Source organism: Musca domestica, unplaced genomic scaffold (genome assembly GCF_030504385.1).
Source record: "Musca domestica strain aabys unplaced genomic scaffold, Musca_domestica.polishedcontigs.V.1.1 137, whole genome shotgun sequence".
Taxonomy (NCBI): domain Eukaryota; kingdom Metazoa; phylum Arthropoda; class Insecta; order Diptera; family Muscidae; genus Musca; species Musca domestica.
The window spans coordinates 1,535,028-1,550,671 of record NW_026712187.1 but is presented as its reverse complement, the minus strand read 5'-3'; the positions used below and the strand labels follow the sequence as shown (position 1 = coordinate 1,550,671).

The following is a 15,644-nucleotide window of genomic DNA, read 5'->3' as shown; positions in this document are numbered from 1 at the left end:
TTTTTAGCTATTATTTGCGATCACTTTTTAAGCACGAATTAATAAAAACTTTAAACTGGCCATAACTCCTTAAATTTTTAGCTTTCGGCGTTTTTAGCTATTATTTGTGACCACTATTTTAAGCAAGAATTAATAAAAACTTTAAAATGGCCATAACTCCTTAAATATTGAGTTTTCAGAGTTTTTAGCAATTATTTGTGATCACTTTTTAAGCACGAAGTAATAAAAACTGTAAAATGGCCATAACTCCTTAAATATTGAGTTTTCGGCATTTCTAGCTATTATTTTCGATCACTATTTTAAGCACGAATTAATAAAAACTATAAAATGGCCATAACTCCTTAAATATTGAGTTTTCAGCGTTTCTAGCTATTATTTTTGATCACTATTTTAAGCTCGAAATAATAAAAACGTTAGAATGGCCATAACTCCTTAAATATTGAGTTTTCGGCCTTTTTAGCTATTATTTGTGATCACTATTTTAAGAGTGAATTAATAAAACTTTAAAATGGCCATAACTCCTTAAATATTTAGTTTTCGACGTTTTTAGCTATTATTTGTGATCACTATTTTAAGAGTGAATTAATAAAACTTTAAAATGGCCATAACTCCTTAAATATGGAGTTTTCGGCGTTTTTAGCTATTATTTGTGATCACTATTTTAAGCACGAATTAATAAAAACTTTAAAGTGGCCATAACTCCTTAAATATGGAGTTTTCGGCGTTTTTAGCTATTATTTGTGATCATTATTTTAAGCACGAATTAACAAAAACTTTAAAATGGCCATAACTCCTTAAATATTGAGTTTTCGGCGTTTTTAGCTATTATTTGTGATCACTATTTTAAGAGTGAATTAATAAAACTTTAAAATGGCCATAACTCCTTAAATATTTAGTTTCCGACGTTTTTAGCTATTATTTGTGATCACTATTTTAAGAGTGAATTAATAAAACTATTATTTGTGATCACCATTTTAAGAGTGAATTAATAAAACTTAAAAATGGCCATAACTCCTTAAATATTGAGTTTTCGGCGTTTTTAGCTATTATTTGTGATCACCATTTTAAGAGTGAATTAATAAAACTTAAAAGTGGCCATAACTCCTTAAATATTGAGTTTTCGGCGTTTTTAGCTATTATTTGTGATCACTATTTTAAGCACGAATTAATAAAAACTTTTAAGTGGCCATAACTCCTTAAATATGGAGTTTTCGGCGTTTTTAGCTATTATTTGTGATCACTTTTGGCGTTTTTAGCTATTACTTGCGTTCACTATTTTAAGAGTGAATTAATAAAAACTTTAAAATGGCCATAATTCCTTAAATATTGAGTTTTCGGTGTTTTCACCTATTATTTGTGATCACTATTTTAACAGTGAATTAATAAAACTTCAAAATGGCCATAACTCCTTAAACATCGAGTTTTCAGCATTTTTAGCTATAATTTGTGATCACTATTTTAAGCACGAATTAATAAAAACTTTAAACTGGCCATAACTCCTTAAATATTGAGTTTTCGGCGTTTTTAGCTATAATATGTGATCACTATTTAAGCACGAATTAATAAAAACTTTAAACTGGCCATAACTCCTTAAATATTGAGTTTTCGGCGTTTTTACCTATTATTTGTGATCACTATTTTAAGAGTGAACTAATAAAACTTTGAAATGGTCATAACTCCTTAAATATCGAGTTTTCGGCGTTTTTAGCTATAATTTGTGATCACTATTTTAAGCACGAATTAATAAAAACTTTAAAATGGCCATAACTCCTTAAATATGGAGATTTCGGCGTTTATAGCTATTATTTCTGATCACTATTTTAAGCACGAATTAATAAAATGGCCATAACTCCTTAAATATTGAGTTTTCGGCGTTTTTAGCTATTATTTGTGATCACTATTTAAGAGTGAATTAATAAAACTTAAAAATGGCCATAACTCCTTAAATATCGAGTTTTCGGCGTTTTTAGCTATAATTTGTGATCACTATTTTAAGAGTGAATTAATAAGACTTTAAAATGGCCATAACTCCTTAAATATCGAGTTTTCGGCGTTTTTAGGTATAATTTGTTATCACTATTTTAAGCACGAATTAATAAAAACTGTAAACTGGCCATAACTCCTTAAATATTGAGTTTTCGGCGTTTTTAGGTATTATTTGTGATCACTATTTTAAGAGTGAATTAATAAAACTTTAAACTGGCCATAACTCCTTAAATATTGAGTTTACGGCCTTTTTAGCTATTATTTATGATCTTTTTTGGCGTTTTAAGCTATTATTTGCGTTCACTATTTTAAGAGTGAATTAATAAAACTTTAAAATGGCCATAACTCCTTAAATATTGAGTTTTCGGCGTTTTTAGCTATTATTTGTGATCACTATTTTAAGAGTGAATTAATAAGACTTTAAAATGGCCATAACTCCTTAAATATCGAGTTTTCGGCGTTTTTAGGTATAATTTGTTATCACTATTTTAAGCACGAATTAATAAAAACTGTAAACTGGCCATAACTCCTTAAATATTGAGTTTTCGGCGTTTTTAGGTATTATTTGTGATCACTATTTTAAGAGTGAATTAATAAAACTTTAAACTGGCCATAACTCCTTAAATATTGAGTTTTCGGCGTTTTAGCTATTATTTGTGGTCACTATTTTAAGAGTGAATTAATAAAACCTTAAAATGGCCATAACTCCTTAAATATCGAGTTTTCGGCGTTTTTAGCTATTATTTGTGATCACTATTTTAAGAGTGAATTAATAAAACCTTAAAATGGCCATAATTACTTAAATATTGAGTTTACGGCCTTTTTAGCTATCATTTGTGATTACTTTTGTAAGCACGAATTAATAAAATCTTTGAAATGGCCATAACTCCTTAAATATCGAGTTTTCAGCGTTTTTAGCTATAATTTGTGATCACTGTTTTAAGCACGAATTAATAAAAACTTTAAAATGACCATAACTCCTTAAATATTGAGTTTTCGGCGAATTAATAAAAACTTTAAAATGGCCATAACTCCTTAAATTTTGAGTTTTCGGCGTTTTTAGCTTTTATTTGTGATCACTATTTTAAGCACGAATTAATAAAAACTTTAAAGTGGCCATAACTCCTTTAATATTGAGTTTTCGGCGTTTTTAGCTATTATTTGTGATCACTATTTTAAGAGTGAATGAATAAAACTTTAAAATGGCCATAACTCCTTAAATATTGAGTTTTCGGCGTTTATAGCTATTATTTATGATCACTATTTTAAGAGTAAATTAATAAAAACTTTAAAATGGCCATAACTCCTTAAATATTAAGTTTTCGGCGTTTTTAGCTTTTATTTGTGATCACTATTTTAAGTAGGAATTATTAAAAACTTTTAAATGGCCATAACTCCTTAAATATTGAGTTTTCGGCGTTTTTAGCTATTATTTGTGATTGCTATTGTTTAATTTACAATTAAATTATAAACCTAAAACGTAACCCGTCATTATTTCTAATTATTTGCCATCATAGCATTTTATTCAACTTTGAACTTTCGTTCAAAGTTAGCGATGGCAAATTCTAACGAATATTATCTGTCAATTTACGCGGCTCTTGAGGCATCTTGGCTTTCTCGTTGCTTTTTCTCTTCTCTTGTTTTACGGATCTTCGTCCTAACATCTCTGCAACACCATTGTACAACAAAGGTAAATTATATATTAGTTTTTCGACTAATATAAATCATCAATAAATCCGCCAATTTTTTAATTTCAAAAATATTAATTACTTGTGTTTTATTTCCCTTTTTATACCCTCCACCATACTATGGAGGGTATATTAATTTTGTCATTCCGTTTGTAACTCCTCGAAATACTCACGTCAGACCCAACAAAGTATATATATTCTTGATCAGCGTAAAATTCTAAGACGATTTAGCCATGTCCGTCTGTGTGTCTGTCTGTCTGTCTGTCCGTCTGTCTGTCTGTCTGTTGTAATCACGCTATCTTTCGAACAAATTGAGATAGAAGGCTAAAATTTTGCACACATGTATATTTTGCCAGTAGGCAGGTTAAGTTCGTAAATGGGTTATGTAGGTCCAAGTTTTCATATAGCCCCCATATAACGGTAACTCTCGATATTCGGTATTTTGATGATTTTAGCGACATTATTCACCGGAATTGTTTCAAATTTGGCATTTGAAGTTCGTAATGGATACTACAGCCTAAGAGAGAAAATTATCTGTGCATGTCCACGTCTTCGTATAGCCCCCATATAACGGTACCCCCCGATATTCGGTATTTTGATGATTTTAGCGACATTATTTAACGGAACCGTTCCAAATTTGGTATTTGAAGTTCGTAATGGATACTACATCCTAAGTCAAAAAATGAGCCATGTAGGTCCACGTCTTCCTATAGCCCCCATATACCGTACCTCCCCCGATATTCGGTATTTTGATGATTTTAGCGACATTATTTAACGGAACCGTTCCAAATTTGGTATTTGAAGTTCGTAATAGATACTGCAGCAGAAAACAGAAAATGGACCATGTAGGTCCACGTCTTCGTATAGGCCCCATATACCGTACCCCCCGATATTCAGTATTTTGATGATTTTAGCGACATTATTTACCGGGATTGTTTTAAATTTCGCATTTGAAGTTCGTAATGGATACTTCAGCCCATGCCAGAAAATTGTCTGTGCAGGTCCACGTCTTCGTATAGCCTCCATATAACGGTACCCCCTATATTCGGTATTTTGATGATTTTAGCTACATTATAAACAAATTTTTCTTCAAGTTTCGCATTTAAATGTTGTAATAACTTATGACAAAAGTTGCCTATGCAGGTATACGTCGTCGTATAGACATTCGGTATTTTTAAGATTTTAACAGAATTTTTAAAGGATTTTTTTTTTATTTTATTTATTTATTTATTTTATTTTTTTTTTTTTTTTTTGGAAATTGCCAAATTTGTACCAAATGGTGGAGGGTATTAAAAGTTCGGCCCGGCCGAACTTACAGCTTTTTTACTTGTTATTTTATTTACACTGCTCCGCAACATTTTGGTCCTTCGAGCCGGATACGGACTTTCCAGCAACAACAACTAACCTGGTTCTCCTTTTTTCATCTACAAGGTTTTGACATCGTCAACACAATCAACCAAAATCATCAACTCTCGCATCATCTGAACACTCATCATCATCATCATTTATTTTCATAAATTCATCTATACATCACTAAAAGGTACGTACCGTCATTTTTAGTGAGCGTTCGCGAGTGTTCAATAAAAAAAAATATTCTCAAATAAAATATTAAATTTAATACAAAAACAAAAAAGTGCTTAACTACGGTCGTTCGTTTCGTTTACTTAAGTGTCCGTCCGTCGGTAATTTGATTTTTCGTAATTTCCAACAGTGCCGGTTTCTCATTGTGTGTAATAATTCTCTTCAAGAATATTACACTCATAACACATTTACACATATTCGCTCTTATTTACGATATACGCGTAAAAAGAAATAAAAAGTGTGGTGCAAATAAATAAGCAGTGATCTGTGATTTACATTGTTGTTGTGATTGGTGCATTTGTGTTTTTCAACAAAAAAGAGAATTCAAATAACAATAACAACATACTAGTGGAATATAACAACAACAATACGATCACATATCAGTGCTGTATGCTTGTGTTGACTGACTTGTGTTAGGTAGGCAGTAACTACCACACGGTGTAGTAGGTGTGTTCATTACAAAAAGTAAAAATTGTTTATTAGGTCTGTTCGGGCCAAAATTAAAAAATATGTTTTTTTTTCCAAAATTTTGATTTTTCTTAAAAGTTAACGGTTCTGTTGGAAATTAACTACACCTAAGTCTGTTTTTACACGGTAGATTGGTTCCAGAAGAAGCCGTGTAAAAAAAAGCCGTGTAAAAAAGACATCGATCTCATACAAAAATGGGTGATTTGTTCCTAATCTCTAAAACCTATTAAAATTAGTGAAAAACAAGAATTTTTATTTTTTTCTTTACCAAACACGTCTTATTGCATTAACAGTTCACAAAATATTAACACGTTTCAATTGCTCTGACCAGTAAATTTTATTGTATGCACATAGTGCTATTCACATTTGCTTTGACCAGTAAAAATTGTTTGTACGCGCTAAAGGGGAATTCACTTAAATCTTTAAGCTAGTGTTCGCAAATTATCGATACTATCGATGGTTTCAGACTTTTTTCTTTCATAAATACTTGTTTGTGATGTGAACATACTTCGCAAAAATTAAATTTGACAAAAAAATTTAAGTACATAAAATTTCAAATCGTGCTAAATGGAATAAAATCGTGTAAATAAATTAAAAATATTCAATTTTCAAACCATGTTATATCAAAACCGTTTAAAAACAGACTTAGGTGTATTTCGTTATTGAATTCACCCTACATTCGGTCGTTTTGTATTTTGCTATAATAATATTCGTTATTATATATTATAAAACGATTTTTTTTGAATATCTAAATATTTATAACAATATTTTATTCAGTCTTGATTGCATTTTTGATTTGTAGCGTGCATTTTACAGTCCGTGCACACTACATTTGGTCATAAATTCAAGAAAAAATCAAAAATTTACAGATTTTTTGCGATTTTTAGTAATTTATTCTTGGTTTTTAAATTATTTCTCGTGTATTATTCGATACACATAACCTAATTCTGAGTATTCTTCGATACATATTAACAAACCAACGTGTATTATCCGATACACAGTGAAAATATATACGATTTTCACTACATCGAGAAAGAGTATTTTATATTTTTTCTCATTTATATCAATTGTTTTCTTTTTAAAGATTCGCTTAAAAAAGTAATATCCTTTGTTTTGGTGTTGCAATTGTTAGTATTCGCTAACAAATAAAATCATTTACTTGGAATTTTGAAGTTTCTACAAAAATTACAAACATTTTGTTTCTGTTTTACTTGATTTTCATCCAGTAAACTTTTCTTATTATTCAAGATGTCACTTTCTACACTTGATTATTTTATCAGATCAACTGATGCTATTATTCAATTCGAAAGCAGCTTCAATGCTCTTCGAGATGAAGATCTAGATATTTACATTCTTGAAGTTCAATCTTCTGAAGCTAAGTCGCTTTGGGATAAAGTGAAAGATACGTATGACAAATGCCTTACGTCTATCAAACTTGCTGGCGAGAACCAAGAAACGGACCTCGAATCAGCACAAAGTAAATATAATGCTGCATTTAAGGCATATGTCAACGTCATCGCATCAACAAATAGAAAATTGGATCAGCTTCGTGCTTCGCAAAAGCCCTCCAATTCTTCTTCAATCCAAACTCTACGTTCAAACTCTGATCATTTATCCCAAACAAATCCTCCATCGAATATGAATTCCAACTTTTCTAGTACTCCTGGAAGAGATGCCTCCCATACTGATGATATTCTCTCGTTGTCAGGTGTTTCACACCAAACGGGAAGGTCAATTGAACTTTTCGCTTCAAATGACAATGTTATGCATAGTTTAAATCTTCCGCCTTGCGATATTGATGTTTTTAATGGTGATTTTCTTTCGTGACCTACATTCAGAGATCTTTTTTCGGCGGTTTATATCAACAACAGCCGGCTTAGTAACATTGAAAAACTATGTTACTTGTTGAAAAAAACTAGTGGTGAAGCAAAATATATTATTTCAAAGTTCCCTTTGACGCATAGAAGTTTTGATTTAGCGTGGCAAGCATTGAGGGAGACATATGACAATGTCCGTATATTGGTTAACAATCAACTTAAATTACTTTTTGATCTTCCGGTTCTTGACAATGAGTCTTCTTTGGGTTTAAAAAATCTTCAGCGGGCAATCAATGGATGTATATCGGCTATGGCGATCTACGATGTTTCTACGAACGATTGGGATCCCATATTAGTCTTTTTATGCATACATAGATTACCTAAAAACACCGTCTCATTGTGGGAACAGACGGTGAAAAACAAATAGGCATTGTCATCTTGGAAGGATTTGGATCATTTCCTTACGGAACGGATTCAAACCCTTACGTGTCTCCGAGATATTCGTGGCATAGATTCCTCTAGAAAATCTGAAAAGAAGGTGCGAGCTCATTTTTCAAAGACAGCTCCTTCTATTAATTCATCTTATGGGCCTTCAGGTAGAGTATGCGTTCTTTGTCCGAAATCTTTTCATCCTTTGCGTTTGTGTCCAGAATTCAACAAATTATCAGTAGTAGGTCGCTTTTCAGTACTCAAACGGTTCAATTGTTGTATTAATTGTCTTACGATTGGTCATGAGGTCAAAATGTGTAAGTAAACATAACTGCGGCAAATGCAAAAGCGGCATCACACTCTTTACATCGTGCGATGTCCAATTCTGTAGTTCCCGTTCCATCAACGACTTCTCCGAGGTCGATTTCAAACCAACCTTCTTCCCAATCTAGCAATGCGAATCCAAATCTTCCCTCGACTTCGTCAGGTGTATCGCACTCTGCCAATAGGCAAGTGTATCATATTTAGCACAACAAAACTGTTATATTAGGTATAGCAATGGTTCATTTGATTCATCAAGGTATAACATACCCTGCTCGTGCCTTAATTGACCCAGCTTCTGAAGCTTCCTTCATTACTGAAAACTTACAACGTCGTCTTGGTATTTATTCTACGTCGACACAAGCTTCGATTTCTGGCATTAACCAAACCTTATCCACTACATCAAGCAAATTGTGTTCGTTATGCATAGGTTCTCCTATCGATACATCGAATTGTCAGCGTTAATGGTTCCCGCTATTTCTGGCAATTTACCATCTTTTTCACTTGGTGGTGACTTAATTTACCGTTTGCCAAATATTCGTTTGGCTGATAGAAATTTCTATGAATCTAGATCAGTTGATCTACTCCTGATTTATATCCTAGAATTCTTCTTCGAGGAATTCAATCCAACATTTTGGGGTCATTAATGGCTCAAAATACTGTTTTTGGCTGGATCATTACTGGTCCAATTCCCTATTCCAACATAATGGTATTAAGTACCACAAATTATTCCGAAGATAATCCTAACAAGACACTTCTTCGATTCTGGGAATTGGAAGAACCTCCAAAGCCCGCAATTCTGTCTCCTTCGTACAAGTTTTGTGAGGAAAATTACAAAAGTACAACGTGTCGGGACTCAGATGGCAGATATATTGTCAAACTTCCCATTATACCAGAATTCTCAGGTCAGTTTGGTCACTCCAGGACCAACTGTTTACGTCAATTTTTCCGTAATGAGGCTTCCCTCATTAGAAAAACACAAATTAAAACCATTTACGATGGGGTGGTCCGGGAATATTTAGAATTAGACCACATGAGACTGGTTTCTACTTCGTCAGCAAGCTCTACGGTTTGCTACTTACCTCACCATCCGGTTATTAATCCGGATAAACAAACAACTAAATTGTGTGTGGTTTTCAATGCCTCAAACAAGACTTCTAATGGGAATAGTCTAAATGATATTTTTTATGTCGGCCCAACTCTTCAGTTTCTAAATTGGTGACTTTTCAAATTTGTTTTTAACTGCGACATAACACAAATGTACAGACAAATTAGAGTAGATCCTGCTCACACCCCCTCCAAAGAATTGTTTTTCGGGATTCTCCCAACAAGCCGGTTCAAGAATTTGAACTTCAAACAGTAACATTCGGAGTAAATTGTGGTCTATATCTTGCCTTTCGGACTTTACTACAATTGGCCGATGACACAGAAAATGAATTTCCATTAGCTGCACATATCCTTCGGAGGTGCATGTACGTAGATGACGTCTTAACCGGCTATCACGATTTGGAGACGGCGCACAAATCTAGAGACCAACTAATTGGTGCTCTATCTTCCGCAAAATTTGAATTACGTAAATGGAAGCCAATGATCGCAGTATTTTACAACCACTTCCTTCAGATCATCTTTACGACGCTCAGCTTCTAACTTTCGTAGAAGCTAGCAGTTCAAAACCGCTGGGTATTCGTTGGAATGCACAGCTGGACCATTTTTATTTCAGTGTAAACGCGCTGGAACATCGGTCCAAATATACTAAACGGGAAGTTTTGTCAACTATCGCAAAATTATTTGATGCAGTTAGATGGCTAGGACCAGTTATAGTGGTCGCAAAAATAATTATGCAACGTATTTGGCTCGACAACATTGGTTGGGATGATTCGCTTCCGTCTTCGACGGAACGTGAATGGCAGAAATTTGTTGAATCCTATCTTGACGTCAATTCGATTTCTATTCCTCGTTGGGTCCAATATTCTCCGAATTCCCAAGTCGAGCCTCATGTCTTTTCTGATGCCTCAGGAAAGGCATACGCAGGGGTAGCTTACATTCGTGTTATAGATTCAAATGGCACCATCTTCACAAATCTGCTCTCATGCAAAACAAAAGTAGCTCCGCTCAAATCTATTTCTTTACCTAGATTAGAATTATGCGGTGCAGTGCTGGCATCCGAACTTCTAAAAGGCATTCTAAACGAGATTGATATTTCTTTTAACAAAATTTATTGCTGGAAAGATTCAACAATTGTTCTTTCCTGGCTTCAAAAAACGCCATCAACATGGTCTACTTTCGTAGCAAATAGGGTCTGTCGTATTCAGGAGAATGTTGGGCAAAATAAGTGGTTCCACGTTCGGTCTGAGGACAATCCTGCAGACTTAGGCAGTCGGGGGCTTTCTTCTTCGGAGTTGGCTTCATCACAAATTTGGTGGCATGGGCCACAATGGCTAGGTCTTGATAGTTCAAATTGGAATATTCAAAACGTTTCGCTTGAAACTGTTGTCGAACTTCGCCCAGTTAAAAGTCATGTAACTTTTATACAAAACTATGAAGATATCTTAAATCGATTCTCTTCCATAGATACGGCGCTCCGCGCCATTGCATGTATCTAAGGTTTTTCTATAATACCCATTCCGCTCATCGTGGCAAATATCAGTTTGAAGGTTCCATCCCCACTAATTCCGAAATCCAAGCAGTCAAATTCCGTCTGGCTGCTTAAGCTCAAAAATCATTTTATTCAGAGGAATACTATGCGTTGCTACATGAAAAGCCAATCAATTCAAAGAGTTCAATCTTATCCTTAAATCCATTTCTGGATGAAATGGACGCCTTGCACAGTGTCCAACTCTTTCCATTTCTGAACGTCATCCAATTTTGTTACCATACCATAGTAGATTCGCAGAACTTTTGTTGGAACACATTAACATAGAGTCTATGCACGGAGGGAATCAATTAATGCTTCTCATTATTCGTCTGGAATATTGGATTCCTCGTGCTACTTCGTTGATGAGAAAAACAATAAGACATTTAAAATATGCATTTTAGCATCTCGAGAGTTAGAACGAGAATTTAAACTGACATTAAATGTAATTCGTAATAAGCTCCGATCCAAGTTTCAATACCAAGAACTTGCATTAAAGTTTAATCCAGCCGGAGCTCCACATATGGGTGGAATCTGGGAATCTGCTGTCAAAAGCTTCAAAACTCATTTTCGAAAAATGACTAAAAATCTTAAATTTACATTTGAAGAGATTTCGACAGCACTAACAAGAATAGAAGCTTGTTTAAATTCTCGTCCTCTCTGTCTTATGAATGATAGTCTTGATGATACGGTGGCGCTTACACCTGGACATTTTCTTGTCGGGTCTCCAATCCTTGCTCCCCCTGAGCCCATCATAAACGAATCTCCTTTGGATATCGGTATCGAAAATTGAAAGCGCTCTCTCAACAATTCTGCCTTCGGTGGAAAGATGAATATTTAAAGAGCCTCCACCATCGCTACAAGTGAAAATGTCCGCAACGCGATAGTCAAACGGATGATTTAGTAGTTCTTCGACATGAGCAACTACCTCCCACTCGCGTCGTAAAAGTCTATCCAGGAATCTACGGTCATGTTAGAGTCGCGGACGTGAAAACGGAAAACGGTATCGTGAAACGACCGTAGTTAAGCTTGTCATTCTGACTGACCAAGAATAGATAGTTGTCCTCTCTTCACTGCGCCATCTCCATTTTTTCGCAGATATGGAAAACTTGAGGAAGATGGCCTCTTCCCTTCCAATTGTGGATGACAACATCCCAATGTCGGATGAAGAGAGAGAGTTTGAAGACAACAATGTGGTTCCTTTAGGATCACAAGACTCGGCGTTTAAAGATATTATAGAAGCTCCTAATCAGAAGTCTGCTCCGGGTCTTCAAGCCTGCCAAACCAGCTCATCGGCTGATAAGAAGATGGTTGCTTCTCCTCATCGGGAGAATAGCACAGCAACTGTGGCTCTCCCCAGCACCGCATCGGTTGTCTCTCCTCATCAGGAGAATTGCACGGCAACTGTTGTGTCCAATCCGGGACTTTCGTCCCAAATGGCGGTTGATACCCTTCCGGTACTTGGACTATTCCTTCGGCGTCTCCCCATCGGGAGCTTGCACACGCCAATGAGGAAAACACAACAAAAAGTACGGCCACTATTCCTTGTGGTAATCAACCAGTGGCAGGATCTAGTCGTCCTCAGGGTCCGAAATGCCTAATGTGCATACAGAGGCATTTCTTGAAGGATTGTCCTGATTTTCACAAGCTTCCTTGAGAGAAAAAGATTCGATTTGTGGTCCAGAATATCTTCTGTTCGAATTGCTTGACTCGGTCCCACATTCTTAGAGATTGCTTCAGTATTCGACGATGCAAGAAGTGTAGCAGTAACCACCTCACACTTCTTCACTCCAACCACATACAACATGGAAAAGTCCGCCCTTCGGGTAGTAGAGACTATACGTCTCGTGCATTTAATTTGTCGCCCTCGTTCAATTCAAATTCGTCCGCTAAAATGAAGACCTCTGCTAAACGTCCGTCCGTTCGCTCTCATCAGATATCGTCCGGCCCTTCGGGGGCCGTCCGTCCGATAGTTCAGTCCATACAGCCCATTGGGGCCTACAATGGTGGTACAAATTGTTCTTCCGGACCGAAAAGTACCAGTTCGAGCGCTATTGGATCCTTGTGCTGGACATAGTCGAATTTGCTACACGCTGCCTAGTAAACTCCAGCTCAGCTCCTTAGACGTTGGCCAGGATTTGTTCTGCCAACTGACTTTACAGTCTTTTCACGACCAGACGCAGCTGCTTCGTGTATCCGCACTTAGCATGCTCTTGAGACATGTGGTCACTCCTGCGCAATCTGCGCCACACCTAATAAAGGACCACTATGCTGGGATGCAACTAGCAGATCCCGAATTCTACAAGTCCGCTCACATCGCACTAATTCTTGGTCCCGATGTGTACTCGAAGTTTATTAAATCTCAAACCCATTCGAGTCCAGGGTTCCCCTGGGCTCAACTAACTATCTTTGGTTGGGTGGTATCCGGTCCTTGTCCACTGTGAGGTTGCCCGAGATGATCGGCCTAAATCGAGACCCATGATCTACAATTTGTGGAAGGCAATCTTCTATTGCCTGGATGGTTCATCGACCATCACATGTTTTTTTGAAAAAATGAAAAAAAAAAATATAAATAAACTGAATAAATAATGCTCAAAAAAGAATTGACGGTAATATCTTTCATTCATTTGTATTTTAAACTTTAGATTTAAGTATTATTGTTGTCAGCGTGACCGTTGTGACACTAAAGCATCAATTTTGCCACTTTTTTTGGGCTATGATACCTTTGTGCCACTTTTTTATTTTGATCCTAAATGAGCCGCTTTTTTTTACTTTTTGTGCCACTTTTCTATGAAATACATATATTTTAATCTAAACGCTGTATTTAAAACAATGAAATGAAATGAAATAATGAAAAGCGTCGTACGCTGCCATTTCCAATTAGCGATAGCAAATTTCAGAGCGAACGCTTTTATATTAGGTGTTTTAAGTGGTTTTCGCATGCTCAAAGTTGTCAACATTGTTGTGTTTGTTTATTTCTAGAAGACTCTATTGTTATTGTGAAATAACGTGGAACAGCTGTTAAGAGACATTTTAAATTACTTCAAAAGTGCAAGGAGGCAATCAGATTCTTTCGAATCTGTTTCCAGACGGGTACTGCAACACTATTTTATAAAAAAAAAAAATTTGAGACAAAATGTGGAAAGCAATTGAAAAAATATATATATTCATTCAAAATGTGTTATCAATAGTAAACAAGATATATTAAAATTTTTTAGTTTATGTTCTTAAAATAATGAACACTCTAAACACCTCTTTTCAAAGCGAGTCTTCTTCACATATAATATACCTTTGTTCTATGAGAAAAGATATTTTACTTCAACTTTTGAGAAACTTTGTAAAAAAGGAATTCATAATTCGTCTTGAAATTTGGACCATTGATTATAAAAATTGTTTTCACATCAAGGATGTAACCCAACTATATATAGATTATGAGGCGCAAACATTAATTTCTTCTGAAAATATAACAGAGGAAAATATTTATCTAATTAAAGGCAATTTACTTAAATTTTATCGATATGCATGTGATCAAATATTGCCGAGAATTGATATTAATAAACAAAATTTTGATGATTTTAGCGACATTATTCAACGGAATAGTTTCAAATTTTGTATTTGAAGTTCGTAATGGATACTTCAAAATTTTAGCTTCCTATCTTAATTCGTTTAGACTGTAGCGTGATAACAACAGACGGACAGACGGACGGACATGGCTAAATCGTCTTAGAATTTTTTTTAATATATATATTCTTTGTTGGGACTAAAATGATTATTTCGATGAGTTACAAACGGAATGACGAACCTAATATACCCTCCATACTATGTATGGTGGAGGGTATAAAAAACAAAAACAAATAAAAAAGCATCTAAGTTCGGCCGGAACGAGCTTAATACCTCCACCACTTGGAAAATTAAAAAAAAAAAAGATCCGCCGAAAAATGCCGTTAAAATAAAAACTGTAGTACCGATTCTGAAATTCAAATGTGAAATTTGAAACAATGCCGGTCTGTCGGACCTGTATACGCAACTTTGTCAAAGACTATTAAGAGCTTCAAATACGGAATTTGAAACAATTCCTGTTAATAATGTCGCTTAAATCATAAAAGTACCGAATAAAGGGAGGTACCGTTATGTGGGGCTATACGAAAATGTGGGCCGATATGACCCATTTACGAACTTACTTGAAAAATGGATGGAATGGACATTTGTGTCCAAGTGTAGGCACTTCAATTTTAGGCATAGTGGTGATTAACTCTCCGGTCGGATCCTTCGAACAGCGGGGAATTGCAAGATTCTTCTGGGACACGATAAAATTTGCAATGTCGGTTGGGAAGACTTTGTGGATTTGTAGATATTTTTGATACGTAGTGATACGTAGGCCGTTAATATTCCCATTTTGAAGGCTATTGGATGAATTGAATGAATGAATATTGAATGTATTATGTGGGGCTATACGAAAATGTGGGCCGATATGACCCATTTACGAACTTACTAGAAAAATGGATGGAATGGACATTTGTGTCCAAGTGTAGGCACTTCAATTTTAGGCATAGTGGTGATTAACTCTCCGGTCGGATCCTTCGAACAGCGGGGAATTGCAAGATTCTTCTGGGACACGATAAAATTTGCAATGTCGGTTGGGCAGACTTTGTGGATTTGTAGATATTTTTAGATATTTGTAGACCTGTGATACGTAGGCCGTTAATATTCCCATTTTGAAGG

The 15,644-nt window shown here is 35.1% G+C and overlaps 1 long non-coding RNA gene across 1 annotated transcript; it reads right to left on the bottom strand.

The window, feature by feature from the left end:
- Nucleotides 1–13,682: 13,682 nt before the first annotated feature.
- On the bottom strand, nucleotides 13,683–15,638 carry LOC131800992 (uncharacterized). Its single transcript, XR_009341655.1, has 3 exons — nucleotides 15,415–15,638; nucleotides 15,104–15,325; nucleotides 13,683–14,377 (listed from the first exon to the last, which is right to left on the bottom strand). It is a non-coding gene; the product is annotated as an uncharacterized LOC131800992 (long non-coding RNA).
- Nucleotides 15,639–15,644: the final 6 nt, after the last annotated feature.